Source organism: Myxocyprinus asiaticus, chromosome 2 (assembly GCF_019703515.2).
Source record: "Myxocyprinus asiaticus isolate MX2 ecotype Aquarium Trade chromosome 2, UBuf_Myxa_2, whole genome shotgun sequence".
Classification (NCBI taxonomy): domain Eukaryota; kingdom Metazoa; phylum Chordata; class Actinopteri; order Cypriniformes; family Catostomidae; genus Myxocyprinus; species Myxocyprinus asiaticus.
The window spans coordinates 38,009,140-38,036,380 of NC_059345.1; the positions used below are offsets into that span (position 1 = coordinate 38,009,140).

The 27,241-nt window shown below is 36.3% G+C and overlaps 1 long non-coding RNA gene across 1 annotated transcript; it reads left to right on the top strand.

Annotated features, from left to right (window-relative positions):
• Positions 1 to 686: 686 nt before the first annotated feature.
• On the top strand, positions 687 to 5,243 carry LOC127450167 (uncharacterized). The gene is made up of 3 exons (XR_007898923.1): positions 687 to 791; positions 3,152 to 3,203; positions 3,320 to 5,243. It is a non-coding gene; the product is annotated as an uncharacterized LOC127450167 (long non-coding RNA).
• Positions 5,244 to 27,241: the final 21,998 nt, after the last annotated feature.

The following is a 27,241-nucleotide window of genomic DNA, read 5'->3' on the forward strand; positions in this document are numbered from 1 at the left end:
CACTTTCTGCCTTCTTCCTTACATCTCACCTCTCTCACTCTTATTCTCTGTATTGCTCATTTTTACCCTGCCTTATTCTTACCAGCAGGTGGTGCTGCTACATCTCAACTATGAAATTTATTAGCGCAGAGAGTCAGAACTAGTTTCATATACTGCTTCCCGATACTCAACATCACACACACATACGCACGCACGCACGCACGAACGGACAGACTGAGTGCGGTACCCTTTCCCCTGAGAAAGAAAAAAAGAAGAAAAAAAAAAAAAAAAGGAAAAAAACACAAAAGTTTCAGATTAGTTCCTAACTTGAAGCAAGTGTTTGTTGAAATAAGTGGAGATTTCCTGCCTCTTTTTTTGGGCATAAATGTGTGTGTGTGTGTGTGTGTGTGTGTGTGTGTGTGTATATATATATATATATATGTATATAAACATTACATTGCTGGTTACAGCATTTAGAAACTTTCTGACTTTTGCTTCTTTGCTCTCTCTCTCTCTCTCTCTCTCTCTCTCTCTCTCTCTCTCTCTCTCTCTCTCTCTCTCTCTCATTTGTGTATGTGGGATCATGCAGTGTGTGATGCAGCAGCATTCCGAGTCTAGTTCTAGATATTATCTCGAGAAAAAGAGATAAAAACGAGAGAGAGAGAGAGAGAGAGAGAGAGAGAGAGAGAGAGAGAGAGAGAGAGAGAAGAAAAGAAATTGTCGCTGGTGTCGAAGAGAGTGGGGGGCCAGTCGAGTAGTGATGCCGATGGAAGCACCAGTATCATCGAGTTCTCAGTATTCAGAGGAGAGAGGTGTGTATTTATATTTAGTGTCTTTACTGATCATAGTGTAGTAGGAAGCTGTCCAGTATAAGGCCTACTCTTAATGGCAACATAAAGATATTCACATCTGGGCATCTTTAACGCTCTTTGTTTTATTTGTTGATTTAATAATCTCCGTTATTACTCATTATTATTATTGTCATTATTATTAGCAGTATATATTATTATTATTATTATTATTATTATTATTATTATTATTATTATTATTATTATTATTTTGCCCTTTACTGTATATTAGAAACATTTTGAAATTATTTTAGCTGCTAAAATTGCCTACAATAAATAACTGTGGTATAAGCCTGCTTTTCAGCTTATATGTGTGTGAATGAATGATGAAAGGTTTTATAGAAGTGTTTATAGTGGGGTTGGCTTCAAAGAGTTGTCATTACAATTTCATAAATAGAAATGAGAACTCAAAGAACATGAGACTACATATACAGGTTTGAGGTATCTGCCACCTTGACCTCACAAACAGCTGTAAAAAAATAAAATAAAAAACATTAATCATCATGCGCACCATCTACGTCATCTGCATTGTCAAAAATAAATCAATAAATAAATAATTTAATATGAAATGCTGTGAAAAATAAACACAAGGAATTTCTTGAACAAATTGATCAAATTAAAATGAATGGAGTGATGTATAATATAATATCGTGCATAGTCGGATATTTAATAGTTTGCTCACTTAATTATCACACAAATATGCCTATTTAAAATAACTGATCATACAAATTGTCAGTTAAATATAACAAGGAATTCCTTGAACAAAACCTGCTGTAATGCATTGATCAAATTTAAATGAATGGAGGGATGTGTAATTTAATATCTTGAACCATATGATATTTAATAGTTTGATTCATTAATTATATTACAAATGTTCTAATTAAATACAGTTGATCAAAATGATGCCTTAATTCAGATCTACTGAAGTCACGTTCAGCAGCTTTTACAAAATACCGTTTCAACACCTTTTTGTGCGTGTATGTGTTTGTGTGTCTGTCTATTTGAGACGGCAGTTGTAACCTCACTTTTGACATTCTTCTGCATGTTTGCAATGTCTTTAGCAGTTTAAACCCAACCTCTCACTCATTGGATCCTGAAGAGGCCCTCTTCACAGTTTGACTATCTTATAACTGTTGATAGTGTGGAAGTTCTGTCACCACTCCTCTCTTAGCTGACAGCTAATAGAGTGTTTCTTTGGAACACTACAACTCTATTTTAGAGTTACAATTAGGGGAAAGTTGTCATTACACACTGCAGTCATTTTCATGAAGTTAATTGGAAGAGATACCTAAAGTTCTCTTGGCTTTTTCTTGCAGTGAAAGATGTGTTCAACAGTCTAATTTTCCTGTCTTAAATTGTGTGTTCAGGTGTGCTGGAAGTCTTAAGGCTGAGTGGGCACACACACACACACACACACACACACACACACACACACACACACACACACACACACACACACACACACACACACGTTATTCTCTGCTTCTTCTCTGTATAGATAGCCAATCATAGAGTCAATAGCTTTGTCTAGAATTGGATGTCACAAGTCTCCAGTCATGAGTTTTCTATCTAAATCATCTTATATACCAGATTCCACTGCCATATTAAATCTAGGGGAGCTTTCTTATTGGGGGAAGGTTCTGCGCTAATCAAATTGTGCAATTAGAGAAGGAATAGTGGGAGAGGAGAGGCAAGGGGTGAGGATCTTGGCCCATACCATTGACCTTTGACCCCAACATGAGCTGAGCTAATGTCTTGCAGCAGATAAGCAACTTCATTGGAGCTCTCTTACACACTGACCATAATGTGTAAAGTATCTTAGAGAAACAGTGCAGTCTGATGAAGGACAGGCCCAAAGCTGATGCCACCCTTTTTAGCTAATTACATTTAAGCAAATAAGAATTAGCACACACTACTTAATAATAATAAATAAATAAATCTGTAAAATGACTGATTTCATGCATTTGCCATTTTTTTGTTTGAAGAATTGAAACAATAAAAAATAAATTGTTTTCCAATTTTAGAAACTATTGTCACAACTTATTACAATATATCTGAAACAAAAAAAGTTAAGAGAAAATTTGTTATTTCTTCATTTGACTAATATTATGTTTACATCATTGCGACAAGAATGATAATGCATTTGAAAATTCAGTAAATCAACACATTTTATATTGTGTACATTATTCAGATTACACTTAGCATAAGTATTTTTTAGTTATTTGAACTTCTAATCCAAAACTCTTTATAGTTTGTCCTTCTGTAACCTTTCACAGACAAACAAATGCTCTAATAATCCTATACAATCCTTTTGCTCACCACAGGTTTCCGTGTGCATAATTGTGTGTGAATGGTTTTCGTGTTAGACTATAAGTGGTAAGATCTCTTCATGTACCCTGTTTTCACACATAAAACTTATCACATTTCCTGTATAAAACTATGTTCTGACAATTTCCTAATATGCTTTTTAATGAGTACAATATATTTTTCAGAGGCTATTTACACTAACTCCGTCCACCACTGCTCAGACCAAACTCAAGACAGCCACGACAGATTTATTTGGGGTCAACTGCTGATCAAGTGATGGCGGGCATATTTGAATTTTTCGCGATGGGGCAGAGATATTAAACTGGTAAATGGGTTAGACATTTAGTGGATTAAAAGACTGGATAACTAAGTGAATATTTGCACTCCAATAGTCTGGTGGAAACACAGGATTTTATGACAAACTGCGCCCCCATGTGCAGCTGTAGTATGGGTGTAACGATGTTATGTGTAGGCTCTGTGTTGTCACGCTGGAGATCCGGGTTTGAATTCTACCCCTTTACATACTTTTTCTCATGTCTCCACTCTTAATATTTCCTATAATACTACATATAGAAATAAATAAAAGAGATTCCTTGCAGTGATTTGGTCACTGAAGGTTGGGGAGTTGAGAGAAAGATTTGATCCGGATAAAATTAACCATAGTTTTACTGTAGTAATAATGTAGTAACCATATTTTGGTGGAAACTATATAGTTCTGATGTACTAACCATGGTGTTACTACAATAACATGTTGTTAATAGTAGTTAATAGTAACCATGTTTAATTTTATGGTTACTATGATTTTACTAGAAAAATACCATTGTGATACTATGGTTACTGTAGTAAAACATGGTTAATATTTGTAAGGTAGGATTAGGGGTTGGTGTAGGGTGTCTGTGGGACTCCAAATAAACACAATAAAAATGCTGCAGTGATACCCATATACTGTATGTTAGAATTTAAATGGGGTGTAAGCATCTAATGCTATTTGCACTTAGTGTAAAGAAGATGCTTTTTGTTGCTTTTTACACTTAGTGAAAATAGCATCTGTCGCTATTTGCACTTAGAGCAAATAGCCTCTGCCTATATTATATCAGGTTGCATGACATGATGCAAATCTTTTTTTTTCTTTTTTTTTTTGTGGTTGTTAGTTAATTAAATATCAAATTTGACCTATTAATTATGAAAATAATTGTATGGCAATAATGTGTGTTTTTATGTACACTTGTGTGCATATGTGTATTTGTGTGTTGGCTCTTCCAATGGGCTGGATCATAAAACCAGATATTTTTACTTAAACTTACAGTTAATGTATCATGTGAGAAAGTCCTGCAACTGTTTGATATTTGGACTAATTTCAGCAATCTAATTGCTGCAGGGTAATTTGTATTGGTAACAGTCTGCTATGTCTGTTTTAGTATATTTAAATCCAACATATGGCAACGGATAAAGCTGCCATGTTGTGAGGTCAGTATGGTAATTGTTTAAGACTACTGTACCGTAGAAACTGAACCCTTTAAATATCATTTGATATTTATTTGAGGAACCAGAATTACTAAAATTTCAGTTGAAATGCCAAATAAATGCTGTCTCTCTTTACTTACTCTCTTTATTTGGAAAAGAATCCAGTGGAGTCTGGGTTTCACTGTTATAGTCTGGTTTACATTTGGGCTCTTGTTTGTACGTGGCCATGTCTCAAAGAGCAGACCATCTCCCACCCTGTTTACGACAGAGTATTTACACACATTCTCTCACTTGGCTGCTACAGCAATGCAGTACCTGACACTGCCAAGTTTTCCCTGCTGAGAGTTCATTTAGCCCCCAACCAGCATTTGGGTTAATCTATTATTAGTGGGATTCATTTTATGAATAAAGGCCTGAAATTAGACCTGCTAGTGTAAGAGATTAAGCTTTTTAAAATTTCTTAAAAATAAAATGTTACTGCACTTCCCTTGTACAGATATTAAAACTGTCATTAAATGAACAACTATGAACAGCTTAAACATAAATAAAAAATAACACGAATAGTGTATATCAGGTATTATATAAAATATTCTATAATAAATTCAACTTTGCCATTGTTGTGCCCCATGAAAGTTTTTTTTTTCTTTTTTTCTGCATCATTCACACTGAAGTTTAGAAATTATCGATACGTATGTATTTCAGTATATTTATTTCAAATGTTGAAACACTGAAAATGGACTCAGTCATTCAAATTCTGTGGTGCACAAACAAACACGCTAAGACCCCTTCCTATTGCAACAGATAACGTCTGCTTTGTTTCTATTTCTGTTTGTTTGTTTGTTGCCTACATTTTGTTCCAGCTTTTGGTGCCCTCCTGATGCATCTACAAAAACTGTTAGAGGACAAAGAGTGTTTAGTGGAGACTAACCATGACATCTGTTATCCCTAATACCCAACAGACCAAACAATATGGTTTCAAATAAGATTATGATAGCTGAATAAGCCTTATCTGTGTAATTCAAAAATATATATTGACTTAAATATACTTTGTAGATGTAAGTAGATTAGGTAATCTGGAGTCCCTCTCTGCTCTCAGGTCTGTGCTGGTGGGGGGCACTGTTATAATCCAATGGAATAATCCTATGATTTGCACAAGCTGTTTTATGTTATTAAATGTTGAGTGTCTGAGTTGATTTAATGTCATATTAATCCCGTTAACCACCATTTGCTGTCTGCCACATGCAAGGGACAGACCCTTGTCTGTTTAATTCATGTCTGCATACATAGTAATTAATGTGGCTATTAATTTAATCATAGTCCCATTTGATATGAATGTACCAGTCAGAAAGGATTATCACTGACGCACATGTAATAAAGGTCCAAATCAAATGATGATTAAATAAAGATTAAGTTTATGATATGGCTTGAAGAAGTCAATTAATTTGTCCTCAGTTGTAGTGAAATGTTAACTGTACTACAGTACTTTGAATTCAATTACACACAAATACTTAAATTTACGTTAGAAAATATGAACGATTTCTAAATACTTTATTAATTATCAGTGTTTTTAATTAGTAGTCAGACTAATACTAATATTCATTTATTTTTTAAATGGTTATTCATTAATGTCACACTTTTGTTGTCAGTATACAGTATGATTTCATAGAATTTAATTTTGTTTTTTAAATTCTATTCTAAATTCACAGAATAATATCTGTCATAACTGTAATCTTACACAAATTATTGCGAAGTATTTAATTGACATCTTTTCAGACAGAAAGAGGAAATGACTTGCTTTAGGTCACTGCTAATTGCCTCTCATTGCAGAAATGCAGCTTTTCGCCATGATTAAACGCTGACCTTTTTGTCTTTAACTTCACAGCGACTCCTCTCCTCTGGACATTACAAGAACAAAATGCATCAGGTGGCCCTAATTGGTTTTTAACAGTCATACCTTGTTTAATATAATTGGACTGTCATATAAGGCTTATCCTAGTTGTTGTGCTGGCCTATTTTTACCCTGTTTATTGTAAGTCAATTCAGTTCCTGGAAGATCCCTTTAATGCCCTGACTTGCATGTCCAATATTATTAGGTGCTATGAGTTCAGCTTGTGCAAATCGCTTAATGCATAAGTCGGTAAGAGGCTCTGTGCTGGCAGGTCAGACCGAAGGTACAGCAGATTAATATTTGATCATGCAGGAGGGTTTGTAATCACAGCTGATTGATCCTTCAGCTGAGTGCCCTGCCAATTATCATAATTGTTGCCGACCGTCTTGCTCTCCATCTCTCCGTCTTTTACTTGTTTCTCATAGCGTGGGCCACAGGTTGAGAGTGTACTCCATGAGATGAGGATTCCTGTACAATACTGATGGTGTGTATGAGTGAATAATGCAGGAGAATGGTGGGACAAGGGGTGGGACGAGGAGCATCAGAGGCGAGGTTTCCCTCTCTAGGATGACAGTGTTTGTGTGTGTGTGTGTGTGTGTGTGTGTACGGGGTCAGTGGGACATGGTTTGCTTGTGTTAGTGTTTCCGTGGACACACACATGCTCTATCCTGGCAGTGTTCAGAGTTAATCCCCACTCAGCCACGCTCCACATTCACGCTGCGAGACGGCAATCTAACACACACACACACACACACACACACAAACAAGCCTGACATGGAAAAAGACAGAACAGTGTCTCTTTTAATAAGAATTCATGGATTGTGTTTTTTGAGCGTACAATTTAATAACTCATTTTAGAATGTAAAGTCTCCCTCTCTCTCTTGGCTTGTCTCTGGTTTACTTCCAAACATTGTGTTTTGAAAGTGATTTTACTAACAGATACTGAGTAGTCTTATGATCCATAACCTGTAATAATAAAGTCTGTATATTATTTCAGAAATCAATTTTGAAAGAGTCCAGCCTTTAATGTGTTTGAATTCATCAGATCAAACAGGGCTCGGATCCTTTCTTGATATTACTAAATATTTTCATTCATTCGCTTGCATTCTGGATTTCACAGCAGCATGAATTTGATTTCCGTCTTTAAAAGCCTCTTTGTCTAAGAGAAAAAAATACCAAACTGTTTTGGCTTTGAAGCTGAGGGGTATAAGTGCCACTGAATGTGTGAGGCAGGCAGTGCTGTGCCACACTGTGCGTGGGTACTTCTTGTGCCATGTTTTGTGGAGGTACGTTTTTTTTTTTTTTTCACAGCCTACCCAGTGGAGGGCCAGGAAGAGATTCTGAACGCCAGCACGTTCCCTGTGAAAGGACTAGCGGCGAAGATGTGACTTCAGTTCTGAGGTATCTCTGTTTGTCCCTGTGTGGGCTTCTGTAAGGCACAATTAATAGAGGACAGCTGACCGAAGACTGATTAAATTTAGCCAAAAATGTCAATGCCACGCACGCATGCACAGCCTTGTAGGGAATTGCTTGTAATGAACCAATTACATTTTTGGGTGTGAATCTCTGCTTGGTCTTTGTGTCTTTTTATTTTCTTTCTATAATTTAATGTTTTTTGTTTTGTTTTTTACTTTTTAAACAGTTTAAATGTTCAACTGTATCCACCGTTAATATTCCACCTTACAAACCTGTTTTGTGAAACTTCTTTTTAAACCTGTTATATTTTTAAGTAAACTGTAGCTTTGACATTTATTTTTAGTAGCCTCTGCTTGAATAAAACAACCCTTTTTTCTTTTGTTTCAGTTCTCATCATCTCTTCTCTGATGAAGTTATGTTGTGTCAGACCATTTGTCATAAAACATGTCTTTAGAAGATGTCAGTCAGCGAGCTGCTTTCCCTTAGAAAGAGTCATCTGTCTACACACACACACACACACACACACACACACACACACACACACACAAACACACACACAAATGCAGGGGACACTGGGAGATGGGCTACCATTAATCTGCTGTGACTGGGGGAAATTGTGTCTTTGTAATGAGTATTAGGTGTGCATCTACATGAATTAAAGCTAAATGATTGTCTGATTGATCACCAGTACTAAATGGCACAGAGCATCATTATGTTTTAACTGTGACTGTATCATAACGGGATGATTTACACACTCAGACTGTCTGAAGCTTTTTTTATTTTTTTTATGTAAACAATAGAGAAATGGGATTAATGGAATAATTTCCGCCTGTTTTCAAAGGCAAAATTTTGAAATTTTTTGATAATATGCTTTCCTCTTGCTAATAACAATGTTAAAGCACCGAATTATTAATAGTACCCCAGATGCACAAATTTCAGCTGTTTATTTAAATTCAGTGACAATATTTATGTTTATACTCTAATATCTCCACTTATATGTGCTTAGTGTTTAATTTTATTATTCTTTGATAGCACTAGGTATAACACATTCTTTATTTTTCCCGAAAAACACCATTTATGTACATATTTGGATTTATTTCATAGGGAGACCAGGGCTAGTTGTCACACCTTTTACTCCAGTGGATATTTCTAAAATCTTGGCTAAGCTATTGAGCATTTCCACCATTATAGCCTGGAGAAAAAGATACAGTTCATGTTGACCTTTGAGGCATGTTTTCACACTATAATGGGGTAAGTTGCCACATTGGAACTTTCTATTAAAGGCCTTTTAGCTGAATGTCAGCAGTAAAACAATTATGAAACACCAGACAATTCATAAAATATAAAACACATTAAAGGCAATGTATAAACTAGATACTCTGTAACTCACAAATCCAGTTGTTGCAGATTTACAATTAGAAACAAACCTTTTTTTTTTTTTTTTTCTTCAACCAGTGCTTTGTTTAAAGAGATAGTGAAAATAAGACCCGTGGCAGACACTGTAATTTTCAAAAACCCATTAGGACACAAATCCAAAAGGGCAGACAATTTAGCACATATCCAGATCCAGTCTGTGAGGGGTACAAGGTCGCATCACCTCGGGTTACGACATATTTACTGTACCTGGACACATTAATGTTCCACTATAACTACGGATACCATAATTATTCTGTCATGCTCCCTGCTGAGTTAATTGTTCTAAAAAGCGTAATTAACAGGCATCAGGACGTAATTCCTCTTCCAACTTCCTAAAACTAATTTAACACCCCTCAACCCCCAACTTTCTTGAACTCACCATTGTGATGTCTCTCATTATATAGTTTACTTTACACTAGCCATCTCTTAACCTCATCCTTCTTGTCTTACAGATTTTATAGAAACCTATTTTAATCCTCAGATTTCTTTATAATAGGATATTAGCACGTGTTTAAAGCAACTTAGAGGCAACATATTCAGTCTGCTCAAAATGTAATGAATTTTTTGTTAATTTTACAAGCGTGGTTTGAGTGTGTGGTTAAAATTAAGGCTGTTGTTTTTAATGTGCCGGCCTATAGGTGATTAACCCTTTAATGCATTCTTCGGGTCTTTAGTGACCTGGGACCTCATTTCACCCCCTGTACCTCATCCACTTTTTGCATTTCCATAAATCAGATTTTTGTGATTATTTCATATCTATTTACAGTGATGTGAATAAGTATTTGCCCCTTCCTTATTTCTTCTATTTTTGTGTATTTTTCATACTAAATTGTTTTAAATCTTCAAACAAGATATAACATAATACAAAGGCAACCTGAGTAAACACAAAATACAGTTTTCAAATATATATACACTGGCAGCCAAAAGTTTGGAATAATGTACAGATTTTGCTCTTATGAAAAGAAATTGGTACTTTTATTCACCAAAGTGGCATTTAACTGATCACAATGTATAGTAAGGACATTAATGGAAAAATTACTATTACAAAAAATAAATAAATAAATAAATAAAAAAAATAAAAAAAATGTTCAGAACTTCTTAAACTACTTCAAATCCTCCACAAGCAGCAATGACAACTTTGCAGATCCTTGGCATTCCAGCTCCCAGTTTGTCCAGATACTCAGGTGACATTTCACCCCAAGCTTCCATAGATGTGGCTGTCTTGTCGGGCAATTCTCACGCACCTTACAGTCTAGCTGATCCCACAAAAGCGAAATGGGGTTAAGATACATAACACTCTTTTTCAATTATCTGTCATCCAATGTCTTTTTGTTTTTCTGTTTCAAAAGTGGCTTTTTCTTTTCTTTAAGGCCTGTACCCCTGAGTTTTCTCTTTATTGTTGTACATGAAACTGGTGTTGAGCGGGTAGAATTCAATGAAGCTGTCAGCTGAGAACATGTGAAGTGTCTATTTATCAAACTAGAGACTCTGATGTACTTATTCTCTTGTTTAGTTGTACATCTGGCCTTCCACATCTCTTTCTGTCCTTGTTAGAGCCAGTTGTCCTTTGTCTTTGAAGACTGTAGTGTACACCTTTGTATGAAATCTTTATTTTTTTGGCAATTTCAAGCACTGTATAGCCTTCATTCCTCAAAACAATGATTGACTGACGAGTTTCTAGAGAAAGCTGTTTCTTTTTTTGCCATTTTTGACCTAATATTGACCTTAAGACATGCCAATCTATTGCAAACTGTGGCAACTCAAAAACAAACACAAAGACAATGTTAAGCTTCATTTAACGAACCAAATAGCTTTCAGCAGTGTTTGATATAATGGCAATTGATTTTCTAGTACCAAATTAGCAATTTAACATGATTACTCAAGGATAAGGTGTTGGTGTGATGGCTGCTGGAAATGGTCTAGATTTGATAAACAAATGACTTTTTTCAAATATTGATGGTGCTGTTTTTTACATCAGTAATGTCCTGACTATACTTTGTGATGAGTTTAATGCCACTTTGGTGAATTAAATTACCAATTTCCTTGTGAAACAGCAAAATCTGTACATTATTCCAAACTTTTGGCCACCAATGTATATTTTTTTATTGAAGCAAAAGAGTTATGCAACACCTATATCACCCATGTGAAAAACTAACTGCCCCCTTAAACTTAATAGCTGGTTGTGCCACCTTTAGCAGTAACAACTGCAACCAATTGCTTCCGATAACTGGAGATCAGTCTTTCACAACTCTGTGGTGGAATTTTGGCTCACTCTTCTTTGCAGAACCGCTTTAGTTCAGCCTCATTGGAGGGTTTTCGAGCATGAACTGCCTTAGCATCATAATCGGGTTCAAGTCAGGACTTTGACTAGGCTACTCCAAAACTTTAATTGTTTCTTTTGTGCCATTCAGAGGTGGACTTACTCCTATGCTTTGGATCATTGTCTTGCTGCATAATCCAGTTGTTATTGAGCTTCAACCCACGGACTGATGACCGGACATTCTCCTTTAGGATTTTCTGGTAGAGAGCAGAATTCATGTTTCCCTCAATTATTGCAAGTCACCCTGACCCTGAAGCAGCAAAGCATCCCCACACTGTCACACTACAACCACCATGCTTGACCGTAGGTATGATGTACTTTTTGTGCAATTCTGTGTTTGATTTACTCCAGATATAACGGGACCCCTGTCTTCCATACAGTTCCAATTACAACTCAGAACACAGAACATTCTCCCATAAGGTTTGAGGATCATCAAGGTATGTTTTGGCAAAATTCAGATGAGCCTTAATGTTCTTCTGGGTTAACATTTGTTTTCACCTTGCCACTCCTCCATGGATGCCATTTTTGGTCAGTGTCTTTCTGAAAGTGGAGTTATTTACAGTGACCTTTATTGATGTGAGAGAGGCCTGCAGTTCCTTGGATGTTGTCCTTGGATTTTTTTTTTTGACTTCCTGGATGAGTCGTCGCATGCTCTTGGAGGAATTTTGGAAGGTCGGCCACTTCTGGGAAGGTTCACTACTGTGCCAAATTGTATCCATTTGGAAATAATGGCTCTCACTGTTCTTTGGAGTCCTAGAGCCTTTGAAATAGCTTTGTAACCCTTCCCAGACTGATGTATTTCAATCACCTTTTCCCTCATAATTTCTGGAATTTCTTTTGACCTTGGCATAGTGTGCTACTGGGTGAGACCTTTTAGCCAACTTCATGCTGCTGAAAAAGTTCTATTTAGGTGTTGATTTGATTGAACAGTGCTGGCAGTAATCAGGCCTGGGTGTGTCTAGTCCAGCTGAACCTCATAATGAATGCAGTTTCATAGATTTTGGGATTTAGTAAATAAGGGGGCAAATACTTTTTCACTCAGGCCCAGTTGGTATTGGATAACTTTTTGCTTCAATAAATAACATTATCATTTAAAAACTGTATTTTGTGTTTACTCAGATTGCCTTTGTTTAATGTTAGATTTTGTACATCTCAAACAATTTAGTATGAGATATACACAAAAACAGAAGAAATCAGGTTTACTTTTTCACAGCACTGTAAGTTTACTATCACAGGATATATATTTATTTGTTCATTACAGGACAGATGAGTACTATGTCACGCTGATTTTCTGTGTGGCAATGGTGAATTATTAGTGTTCTATATACACGTGTACACACATAGTATACATGCTATTTCTTACTCAAGGTGGCGCTGTTGTTTCAGTGATTGACTTGATTTACATTTGACATTGCTATTTGACGAGGATTGATTTGGCTACTGTCATTTGGATGTACTACTGAAATTATATAAAATGTGCATCTGTTTAGATTAAAAACATGCCTGAGAAAATGCATATGTGTATCTTATGTGTTATGTGTAGCTCAGTATGTGTTTGAAAGCCAGTTGTGTCTCATATAATTTCATTGTGGAAATAATAATTCCTGTGCTGTACTGTATTTGGTGCATCTATTTGATATCTGAAAATAAAATGTGACATTTGATATATGACAAAAAAAAAAAAAAAAAATTCTATTCTATTATTTTCTAATTGTCTTGAAATTGTTTAAAAAAAAAATTAAAAAATGGACACTATCTGGGCATTTTGTAGATCCATTTGTGTTAGATATACGTGCCGGGTCTCTAAAGGCGAAACACCCATGCATATAACAGTTAGCATGACAATGTTTTATTTAATTTAATTTAAATCAACTGCTGTAAATTTGTAATCAATGTAATATCTGAAAATAAAGTAAACTTCGAAATACTTTTTTGTAGGAATGGTTCATTCAAAAATTTACTCTCCCTCATGTTGTTCCAGACCGGTATGACTTTTCTTTTTTATGCAGAAACACAATGCAAGTTCTCACATGAACACGTGTGCCACTGTGATATATCTTGTTTCATAGTGCTCATGAACGTGCAACAGACATTTTTGGGCATTTGGGTCCTTTTTTTTACGCTTAAAAGTACGGCACTATCCACTGCAATTGTACTGAAAAGTCGGACAAAAATATACATTTTTTTTTGTTTGTATTTCACATAAGAAATAAAGTAATTCAGGTTTAGCATGACATTGGGGTGAGTAAATGATAACTGAATTTTCATTTTGGGGTGAACTATTCCTTTAATTTTTTAAGTTTATCTTTATTTATTCTGACATTATAATTGAAATTTTTCTGTAAATTATAATAATTATTAATTAGTATTTAACAATATAAGTGAGAGAATGAACCGTCAGAAAAATAATAATAATATTTTACAGTCCTGTACCAGATTTGCTGTCCATGTTGTTTGAACAACATGCAGGAACAAATCACTTACCATATTAAAGACAGGATGAATTAAAGCAGTGATCTTGTTCCAGGCCTTCACTCATTTTGTGCTGCTTTTGCTTACTTTAAATTATTCAGTGCTTTAACTTTTTTTTTTTTTTTTTTCTGTCAGCACTGTGTTTCCCAGTGACTATATTCTGGCTGTGCTAATCGCTTCCTAGCGTCTGGCGTTTTATGACTGACATAGCAATAAGCAGATTGTCCTGATATTTATGCCTTGTGTGGTTTCGAGAGATAATTAAAGTATATAAATTAATCAAGTGCAATTAATTAGGGGCTTTATGTTGGCAGCGGTACATCCTCGCATGTATAATTTATATTTATTGATTTGTTTGCTTTCATTAGCCTATGAGATAACAGTTGAAATGCATTAGTGAAGAAGGAAATGCAGAATTAGAATGAAGAGTGCGGGCGGCAGGCGAATCGTGCGGTCGGCCAGTAATTGATAGATCAGCAGCTGCTCGATACTAATATGCTGCAGTGTTAACTGTCATAAGTGCACAGGATCGATGACTGATATTTCCTCCATATCTACTCTTTGATTAATGATGTTTTTGAAAGCAGAAACCTGGTTAATGGTAAGTTGATAGGCATGCTAAATTTACTGTTTAATCAGCTTGTGGATTTATAGTGGCAATACAGCCAGGGTAGCTGGCCTGAAACGTGATGGTGCTCTAGCAGAGTATTTGCACCAGTCAGCAGCCTGTATAAGCATTTAGGGCTCTCCACTGATTTCTCATTGACCCTACAGCTATCATTCATCAAAAACCTGTTGAGAACGAGAGAGGAACCGATTACAAGAGAGAAAGAGAGATATTTCTTTAATTTCATTAATTCAAAATACTGTACTTTTCTTTATCTATATGTGTAGTTAAAGTAATATTCCAGGTTTAATACAAGTTAAGCTCAATCAACAGCATTGGTGGCATAATATTGATTACCACACAAATAAAATTTTGACTTGCCCCTTCTTCCAAAAATCTGGGTTCCACTGAGTACTTACAATGGAAATGAATTGGGCCAATATGTAAACATTAAAATACTCACTGTTACAAAAGTATAGCCACAAGAGATAAACAATATGCGTGATAACATGATTTTAGTGTGATAAAATTGCTTGCTAACCCTTTCTGTGTAAAGTTATAGCCAATGTTACAACTTTGTTGCCATGACGATGTAGTCAACAAACACTAAAACCCTAAAATGACTGTAATAATTATGATTTAAACAACTTTACAGCTCAAATAATACATGAGTTTTGACAGAAGTATTAATGTAAGTGCTTTATAAAATTATATGCTTCACATTTCTCCATTTTAAACCCTCCAAATATTGTCCCCTTCCATTGTAAGTGCCTCATTGTAACCTCCATTTTTTATTATTTTATTTTTTTTTTTTAGTAAAGGAGGGATGAGTCGAAATCATTTGTGTGTGGTAATCAACATTATGACACAAATGCTGTTGATTCAGCTCTGCTTGTATTGAACCTGGAATATTCCTTTAAGGCATTCATACTGAAAATTTTATAACAATTAAAACAAAAACACACATCATTGCTTCTGCGGAAGGCCTTACTTCAGACATAGTTGTGACAAAAAGATAAGGTAATGTGTATTGTGCTGCTATTGGCTCCACATTTAAGTGACAAATGTCCCAAGTGTCTGGTCAGAGGTCGTTGTCATGGTACCCTGCAGTAAGACAGATGATAGTGCTTCAGGCCTCATTGTATTAATTGTTCAGGTAGAATGGGCTTCTCTCTCCCTCTTTGTATTGATTGTGTGTGTTTTTTGATAAAGAAATCCTGATCACTGTGCAACAGAAGAGCTCCTCAAAATCTGCATCCATCCAATCATCCAAACGGACATAAACCAACCAATATTCACTGAATTACAGGCTCACCTAATTAAAACAGAAATGTATTTTTGCTTTCAGATTTGAGTGCCCCCCCCCCACACACACACACACATTGAACACCTGGATCATGAGAACAGCTGGAAATGTTTGGTGTGCCGGGGTCCTGCGTCTGTCCTGTATCAAAATGTGTGTGTATGTAGGGAAAGAGAGACCATATTGATAATACTGGCTGGCTGTTTTTTTAAACCCGCTGTGGGCTATCAGGTTTCCCACTATGGACCCCCCAGGACTAACATGACTTCCACTTTTCTTTACGGCTGTGGAAGTCACCATATGAAACTGACTGGGAGGGTCAAATCAATCTGAGTATTTATGACCCAGAAATGTGACACTGTCTCTTAAATGCTGTTTCGTCTTGATTCTGCCTTAAAGGGATGTGTGTGTGCGTGTGTATTATTACGAGTGTGTGTCAGTGTATCTTCTTTGTGTGCTGCCTGGCAGAGACTGGAGTAAGATGCTTTATGACTGTTGCACCAAATTGTCTTTTCCCCCATCTCACCTCTTGTAAACAAAGATGGGTTAATACGTTCTTTTGATGACAGTTTTATGGAAAGCTTTTAGTCCTTGAGTATGTATCATATTTACTGTAAGTATACTTCAACTACAAAGGCATGTCACAGGCTCATAAATCGACTCAGGGGGGTTGTTACACACAGCTAGGCATTTATTCAAATATAGAGCTTAAGTATGATTGTTATCTTATTGGCTGAACACACAGAACCTTTCTGTTTTGATGTTTTGTATTAAAACAAGAAGAATTGGACAGTGACCGACTCTCCTCGCAACAGGAAGTGATGCAATACTATTACTCTTCAATTACTGCCATATTTGCAGCTAGCCAGTATTAGCCTAAGGCTCTCATGCTGTCATAATTTGAAACAGGTCTCTGAGCAAAGGTGAATAAGGCCATCAAGTTCATTGCTTACATGCAAACACCATGTCTTCCCCTCTTTTTTTCCACTTGTCTTCACCAGTCTTAAACTGATCTTAAACTCACATGATCTACATTTTAAAGAAAAGTTTGATAGATTAATGCATAAACCATTGGTTTCTATATGATAATGAACCACTTGGGAGATTCATACAAAATAAAATCATAAAAATAAAACAGGTGAGAAAGAGCAGAGGCATAAAATAAATATATAAAACAATAATAATAATACGAAAGAGGGAAAGAGAAAGCTACAGCCCAGAAGCAGAGTGTGAGGATGATTTTGAGTGGCCCTTGGAGCTTACTGAAGGAAAGACAGGCTGACAACCCATCAATGTTCTCTGCCACAGCAGTAAACTAATGAAAGTGCTACAGTATTTGATCTCGGCCTGAAATGGCTCAATAGAACTCTTGCTATCATTTAAGTCATCATTTATACTTCATCCAAATCTGTCTCCAGATCCCCAGATATCAAGCCAATACATGACAGAATAAACTTAATTTGTAACAATCACATTGTGTGGGGATGGGGTGTCTACACACCTCTTGCTAAATGGTAAATGTGGGCTTTTTTATACTGGAATTTATTTTCAATATGAGGTGTATTATGTTTAAATTGTAATGTTCAGTAAATATTACTGCTCATTGTATTGGCTTTTAGTGATTTTCCAGCTCTTTAAAACATCCATTAAATGTTACAGATCTCATAGTTTCCCATGTTGAAGGATCAAACTCCATGTTAGAATTGTCAGTCCAAGGATGTTAGAAGTGAAGAATGTGTGCAAGTGCAGTTTGGGCCTTGTCACTCTGTCTACCTTTAATTTATCTTATATGTGCATCATGGATCACAGATTCATAGTCTTGTCTTCTGCTCCTGTTGGCAGAACATACATTAGGTTATTACTAACCTGAAGCAACTGAAGGAAAACAAAGTGTTTCAGTTAGAAGAGATGTGTGCAGGCCACCCCAAATGAAGAGAGAGAGAGAGAGAGAGAGAGAGAGAGATAAACTGGGAGGTTGGGGGATAATCTATGCGAATCAGAGGCACATAGTAAAAGAGAGGGAGTGCAATGAGGAGAGACAGAGAGGCTAAGGATGACAGATCTGGCCTAACTCTAGTCCAGGGAAAGGGGTGATGCGTCATCGCCATACTTCAGTTCTGCGAATGAAAACAGCCCCATGCCTGCACTTGAACTGAAGTGTTTCAAGGTTATGCTAACCAAAACATGGTGAAGTAATAACATAAACAGCATGATAACCAACTGTGCGAGGTATTTCTGTCATAACTCATGCTAGAAAGTCCAACGGCTGTTTTTGTTTTTTGTTTTGCATAGACAGAGTTTGGAACAAACAATATTTTCATTTCAAAGGTTTGTTTGACATTCTTTTTGTTGCATATTCATAAACATCCCACATTTGATGTTTAAGATAACAAGTTATTACTTAACAAGCCCTTCATTCTTGTGTTAATGCCTTGTTTGATCCCCTCAAAAACATCTTGTGCCTGCCACTGTGTAGGCTGGCTCTCATTTACTTTAAATATCAATAAAATTGTGTGTGTGTGTATATATATATATACACACACACCACAGATCATCAACGATCCTCCACCAAATTTCACAGTGGGTACGAGACACCCACTTGAAGGCCTCTCCAGGTCTCTGTCTAATCATTAGACGACCAGGTGGAGGATTGGTGATGATCTGGGGGTGCTTCAGCAAGGCTGGAATCGGGCAGATTTGAAGAAAACATGCTTCCTTCTGCTCTGACATTGTTCCCCAACTCTGAGAATAGTTTATTCCAGCAGGACAGTGCTCCATGCCACACAGCCAGGTCAATCAAGGTGTGGATGGAGGACCACTGGATCAAGACCCTGAAATGGCCAGCCCAATCTCCAGAACTGAACCCCATTGAAAACTTCTGGAATGTGATCAAGAGGAAGATGGATGGCCACAAGCCATCAAACAAAGCTGAGCTGCTTGAATTTTTGTGCCAGGAGTGGCATAAAGTCACCCAACAGCAGTGTGAAAGACTGGTAGAGAGCATGCTAAGATGCATGAAAGCTGTGATTGAAAATCAGGATTATTCCACTAAATATTGATTTCTGAACTCTTCCTAAGTTAAAACATTAGTATTGTGTTGAATTAATCTTTGAATTATTCGCTGTCTGAAAACACTGCATCTTTTTTGTTATTATGACTAGTTGTCATTTTCTACAAATAAATGCTCTAAATGACAATATTTTAATTTGGAATTTGGGAGAAATGTTGTCAGTACTTTATAGAATAAAACAAAAATTTTCATTTTACTCAAACACATACCTATATATAAATACAGAGAAACTGATAATTTTGCAATGGTCTCTTAATTTTCTCCAGTGCATATATATATATATATATATATATATATATATATATATATATATATATATATACACACCGATCAGCAAATTGTACAGAGCAGTTATCTGAGTTACCGTAGACTTTGTCAGTTCGAAGCAGTCTGGCAGTTCTCTGTTAACCTCTCGCATCAACAAGGCATTTGCATCCACACTCCACAGAACTGCCGCTCACTGGATGTTTTTTGGCACCATTCGGAGTAAATTCTAGAGACTGTTGTGTGTGAAAATTCCAGGAGATCAGCAGTTACAGAAATACTCAAACCAGCTCTTCTGGCACCAAGAATCATCCATGCAATTATCTAATCAGCCAATCATGTTGCAGCAGTGCAGTATATAAAATCATGCATATATGAGTCAGGAGCTTCAGTTAATGTTCATATAAACCATAAGAATGGGGAAAATGGGATCTCAGTGATTTGGACCGTAGCATGATTGTTGGTGCCAGATGGGCTAGTTTGAGTATTTCTGTAACTGTTGATCTCCTGGGATTTTCATGCACAACAGTCTCTAGAATTTAGTTAGAATGGTGGCAAAAACAAAAAACAACCATTGAGCAGCAGTTCAGCGGATGGAAATGCCTTGTTGATGAGAGAGGTCAACAGGAAATGGCCAGATTGGTTCAAACTGACAAAGTCTACGGTAACTCTGATAATCGCTCTGTACAATTGTGGTGAGAAGAATAGCATCTCATAATGCTATTCAGAGATGCTGGTTGCCACTGTTTTGGCAGCACGAGGGGGACCCACTCAATATTAGGCAGGTGGTTTTAATGCTGTGGCTGATTCTAAAATATTCTAAATATTCTAAATCTTTACAAATCTTTATAAATTCTGTTTTGGTATGTAGAATACTGAATTCATAAAATTCATAGATTGATTGTATTGAGTTCATTTATTTATTACACTTAACATGTTAACACACTTAACATTTATAATGTGACATTACAGCTGCTTCATTCTGTTCAGTGTGATTTCTTAAGACTGTTTTCTAAAGAATGTTTTGAGCTGTTGTGAGAGCACACACACACACACACACACACACAGAGAGAGAGAGAGAGAGTATGAGAAACACAATTTGACGTTGCACTTAACAGCTACAATGTGTTTAATATATTTAATATTTCATACTGATTGAGTGGAGATGACAATTAAACTACACCAAACAGAACCGGCTCATGACTTTTATTAAAAGTTTTTTTTTTTCTTCTTTTTTCTTTTTTTTTTTATCAAAAGTATTAAAAATAAATCTGTATTTTATTCATATTTAAATTAGCTACCAAGGTCTTTCACAGACAAAGCATCTCCATCATTTACTAATAAACAAAAGTGGGACTATTTGTTTGTTTTTAGCATTGAACATGGTTCCGACCAGTCTTTAGCAGGAGAGCAGAGAGTTTGTGAGGTTTAGAACACACATACATGAGGCAATCTCTGAAACATATGTCGATATTTTATGTATCAGTGTCCCAAACAAATGAAATGTATTTGTACACTTTATATAAGAATCCCTATGAATACTAATGGGATTATGGAGGATATCTCAACGACTTATTTACAATACTATTTTTGCTGTCACCCCAACAAAGAGAAACCAAGGGAAAAGCTGAGAGAGAGAGAGAGTTCCAGTGGAACACGTCTAGATGTTACAAAGTTTGGTTTTTCAACAGACTAAACTGTTCATAAAGTTGTGGCCTGTTAATCTTTAGATATATGTTCTAATTCATTCTGTTTGCTCCCTTCACCTTACTCAAGCTGCCGTGTTGTAACACATTTTAATGAATCAGATTTGAATCAGATATCATTACAGTAATGTGCCATGCATGCTCTGGTCTGCTATTAGGTTCAGATCCCCATTTTTCACTAAAACGATAAACAAAATTATACTTTAAAATTGAAATACTATACAAAATAAAATTATTGTGTATTTGGCCATTCTATTACCCCAGTATTTCTTTCTCGGTGACCTTCTGGTGCACATATGTCTTCAGAGAGCTGGAACACACATTGTACACACATCCCAGGAGACAATCTCAGATGCTTGTTGTCTTATTAACCAGTCTCCATTCAGGACCCCCATTAACTCAGTCAAGGTCAATCCAGCAGATCCACAGCTCCGCAGATGAGGACCAGGCCAACACTCTGATAACTGACCTGCCCCTTTCCGTCCGGGTCAGTGGTGTTGAGCAGAAAGGTTGTCTGCTGGCTGCTGTGAAACGCTTAACAAATGAACTTGGCTCGCTGGCACTGGGGGTTCCGCCATCCTTGTTTATGCCGGACTGTCCTGAGAGATGGGATTGTGTGATGCCGAGATTGTTTCCTCGATTAGGCAGTGGCAGAAAGAGAGAGAGAGATCTCTGGATCTTTCCCTCTGTCCTCACAGATTCAGCTCCATTCTCCCGACCTCTTGGAAAACAATACCCAGCTGTCCCTCTCTACTTTGATCAGCCAAATGAAAGATGCTGGCATTTCTTATGGAGTGGAGATTGCTTATCGATCTATATCAAAATATTCATGTTAATCCGTGGGCAGGCTGAGTGTATTTTCAAGCCAGGTTAGCAATCAGAGCTGGCCGGTCTGTCTAAGGCAATTGGCAAAGCCATGGAAGATAATCAGACTGGGGTCCAACAGTCAAATGCACTTTGCTGTTTAAATTTAGCCTCCTGACAGTGATGGAGGAGTCTACAGAAAGGTGTTGACAAACCAAATTGTTTGTTCCAGCATTATTTTGCCAGAGATCAAGTCCAGAGTAATGTTCTGTGGATTTGTTCATTACAGGGGCTGGCTATTGAAAGAGATGGGATACTGGTGGGGGGGGGGGGGGTTAACAAATAGCCATAGCAATGAATGTGTATGTGTGCTTGTGTGACAAGTATGAGATAAAACAGTTTGAAAGGCTACAGAGCACATGAGCCAGACTTGTTTGTGCAGTTAAAATATGTTACCAGAAAAACTTGAAAAGTATGAAAACCTCAGACAGAGAGAGGTATGTTGTAATCCTGACAAGAGTTTATGAATTTACCACCTTGTCTTCCCCATGCATCAGGGCCAGTTTGCATATTGTTCAGAATGACTATTTTGTATTACAGTTAATGGAGGACAGTTTTCTGACACTCCATCATATGCTATAATTAATCATACGTTTAGATTAAGTTTTAGGATGACCCAAATCTGGTTACTCAAAGGCAAATAGTATATGTGAACTGTAGAATTAAAAAAAATCTCCAACCTGTATTTCAAAGCATTTTAAGCAATACATCTGAACGCAGATATAAGAGTACGGCTAGGTATGTGAGTGTGTTTTAATGTATGCATGTGCTTTTGCAAGCATTAATATACAGTATATATATATATATATATATATATATATATATATATATATATATATATATATATATACAGCAAATTATACACTTTAAGGTTTGCCATATTTTCCACCACTCTGTCCAGCTTTTTGGTTCCTAGATTACAGTAGATTATGTATGCTGATTTCCTCTCACGAGCTGGATTATGTCCCGCCCTCTAGCCGTGACGAACAGAACACTAAATCTGTCTCAATACTTAATACTGTCATGCAATTATTGCTCTAAATAAATCTGTGAAGAACTAGCAGTGCCAGAAAGCAGAAGCTAATCCTGTTGAAGGCCAAAGGCTAACAGCTACCGCCATATGGTTGTACGCGCGTTATGACGAGCGTTCCGCTTTCAGGTCAATCATACACAAGTAGTGTCAGGTGTGGATTAATGCAATAACGTTCCTTTACCCTCAGACAAAACATTAGCTACCTGATTCTGGCATTTTTCCACATTAGTCCAACGGATGTACAGCTGTGTTTACCGCTCTTGCTAAATCTAGAATTCTAAACCCTCAGACCTGATATGGCGGCACTAAAACCGATGCTGTTGTTGATCCAATGTCTTGTTGCTGAAGTTTATGTCATGTGGAAAAGTGATATTGGGGATTATTTTTCCGGTTAAACATTATAAACAGTTCACTTAAAAAACAGTAAACATTTCCAAGCCGATGCTTGCTGTAGTGTGTTATGCAATATCAGCTAATCAGTATTCACATTTTTATTTCAGCACCATTAAAAATATATTTTCTAATGGTCTACATTTATAAATATAATGAGGATTCATACTCCAACACATTAGCGTAAGCATTAATATATTGTGGATTTTATACAACACATTTTCCAATTATTGTGATATCTTAAAAACATATTATTCTTTATGTAATATCTCATTATGCTTCATTTATGCCAGATTCTCTGGTGGAGGAAGGCCCCATCAGCAGCAAAGGATTTTATCTTGTCTGAGCACTTCAACTTGAGAATCCCACACAAATGTTTATTACAGATTTTGTTTAGAAGAGCAGTGACTACCAGTTCCATACTCAGTAACCTGTATTAAATATAGACTGACACATGAATTACTAAATTGTTGCAATATGTACAGTATGTGTTATGTGTAGGAGAGACCAGAGCTTGTTGTCACACTAGTTGTAACAAGGGCTATATCTCAGTAATAATAAGATTTGGAGTCAAAAGTCCAAATGTGCAAATTTGTGTTTTCTTTAGCAGAGGTTCTGTATGTTAGTTTCAAAACCACTGGTTCAAAACCCTGTTTATTTATTTATTTATTATTATTATTATTTTTTTTTTTTGTGAATTCTATCCTCTTAAGTATAATTGCACTATCATTATATTTTTTGTTGCTGCTCTTGGCTAAACAAGTGAACATAATCAAATCACACTGGCAGGGACAAATATAATATGAAGGCAATTTTTTTACCAAAAGGTTTAAATATCTTAGGACTCAGGACAGGATCTCTTTAATATCTTTAATTTTTCATGAAAGTCAGGTGGACTTGGATAAATTTGTCCTAAATGTATACAATTTTACAGTTGATAAATAATCGCGATTAATTGCAAGTAACAAGTAACTTTATTTATTGCAAAGTCTAAGTGGGAGGTTGACTAATTGAAAGAACTATGCAACCATAAGTTGCGTATTCATTGCAATGCACTTTAAATTTCTTAAACTCTCATCCTCCACAGACTATGGCACTCGTGAAGCCACATTTACCTTTCGCGTCAGCCTGTCAACACCAGTCTCCAGCGCTTGCAAACAACGTCTCGTTCTGCATTTTCGTGATAGTAAGACTTCACATGCTTCTGTGATAATTTAATTGTGCCTTACAGAGGCTCCAAAGTACTTTCTTTCACAAGTCTGATCTGGGCTTGTTTTGTACAGAAAATAGCGTAAAGTGGTCCTTTCCCCATCATTTGATCACTGACACGGCTGAGGTTCCACCCTACTCCAACCAGTGTATATGCTGGTTTTTGCTTTATTATCGGTAAATGCGTTAATCGTGATTCAGGAAAATAATACGGTAACCTTTTTTTAAATTAATTGCATGCGTTAACGTGTTAACTTGACAGCTCTACAATTTATTAATTACAATATTTGTTGGTCAAAACAATGTTTTGATATTTTTGTACCCTACCTTTTCCATTTTGTGTTGTTTTAGGAATCAAAATTATGTGCCTCATAGTTTTATTTATTTATTTATTTTTATTTTTTTATTATATATATATATATATATATATATATATATATATATATATATATATATATATATATATATATATATATACATACACACACACACACCGATCAGCCACAACATTAAAACCATCTGTTTATTGTGTAGGTCCCCCTCGTGCCACCAAATCAGCGCCAACCCGCATCTCAGAATAGCATTCTGTGATGCTATTCTTCTCACCACAACTGTACAAAGTGGTTATCTGAGTTACTGTAGACTTTGTCAATTCAAACCAGTCTGGCCATTCTCTGTTGACTTCTCTCAACAACAAGGCATTTCCATCCACAGAACTGCTGCTCACTGGATGTTTTTTGTTTTTGGCACCATTCGGAGTAAATTCTACAGACTGTTGTGCATGAAAATCGCAGGAGGTCAGCAGTTACAGCCCGTCGGCACCAACAATCATGGTTGATGTGAACATTAACTGAAGCTCCTGACCTGTATCTGCTTGATTTCCTGCACTGCAGTGCTGCAACATGATTGGCTGATTAGATGATCGCATGGAAGATTGTTGGTGCCAAACGGGCTGGTTTGAGTATTTCTGTAACTGCTGATCTCCTGGAATTTTCACACACAACAGTCTCTGGAATTTACTCAGAATGATGCCAAAAACAAAACAAACAAACAAACAACAACAACAAAAAAAAAAAAATCCAGTGAGTGGCAGTTCTGTGGACAGAAATGCCTTGTTGATGAGAGAGGTCAACAGAGAATGGCCAGACTAGTTCAAATTGACAAAGTCTACGGTAACTCAGATAATCGCTCACTACAATTGTAGTGAGAAAATATCATCTCAGAATGCTATCCTGGGATGCGAGTTGGCGCTGTTTTGGTGGCACGAGGGGGACCTACACAATATTAGGCAGGTGGTTTTTATGTTGTGGCTGGTCTGTGTATATATATGTATATATATTTGTGACAATCTGCCCAAATAGCGGGGCAGAATATATATTGGAGCAGATTGTCACAAATGTCAACGTGTGTTCAGTGGACGGTATCTTTTTTTCCAGGGCTATGATGGTGAAAATATCCTAAAGCCTTTTTTTCTTTTTTCTTTTCTTTTCTTTTTTTTTTTTTTTAGTATCCAAGACTTCAAGGTATGTGGCTATGTAAAAATTGACTTTCAAAAAATAAACCTACCCTGATCAATTTTCACCGGATTAAAAAAATTGATTCTAAGCCCAGACTCCCCTAAATATATATTAATGCACCAAATTACAATATGTTTTAAAATGTATGCTGCTTTATTATACAAAATGCACAAAAATGTACAAAATGTAAACATAAAATTGCAAATGCACTTTTGTTAAGGACTTTATTTTTTTCAATATTATATGTAAGCATACTGTATAGTAATTGTATGCCTTATTTTAAAACAGATGAATGCAAGTGACACGCACACAAATATCCACATACAGATGGGCATACTCAGGATATTAGGTGTCAACAGCCTGTTTCTTTGTCGCCTTATGTGTTCAAATGTAATTGTGCATCTGTGTGTATGTGTCTGTGAATGTGCATGTGCATGTGTGGCAAGGGTTTGCTGTAAAGGTGAGAGTGATTCTCAGGAGTGGCTGTGTGTGATAACAGATGGATATGCTTTTGCATACATGTAAATAACACAGCGAGCTATTAACATGCTTCTGTACAGATGGCAAATCATAATAAAGAATAGTGCAACCATAAAGCTGCCTTTCTTACAAACATACCAATTCCCTGTTGGTTTATATGGGTATATTTGGTTGAACAGTGGTGAATCATAACTAGGCAATCATAACTTAAAAAAATAAATAAAAATCAAATAAAGATGGAGAATATGAAATATATGAATGTAGGTATTGTTGGCAAGTGAGGCATACTATGAGTAGTGTATGAATTATGGAAATATCAAACCTTTTGTACCCTTATTGTTCTGTTAGTGGGAAATGCCCTACCTTTAAAGTATCTTTGGATTGGGTTTGTGTGTGTGTGAGGATTGCGTGCCAGTGTAAATGAATGCATCTTTTGGTGCATGTGGTATCGCTCCAAAAGCAACGGATGTGAGGAGGAGAGAAGGGACTGTACTACAGCTGAGCCTTTTCAGCACTAGGGAAAGAATATACCTTGCTCTTAACAGATGTTTTTACTGCTAAATAATACTGTATGTCCAGGTGTGTATCGCATATGCATGTGTTTTTATTCTGATGACGTTCATTGTACAACATATAATCACACAATTTTTACACACAACTCACAAAAACGACTCACCGCCATGACATC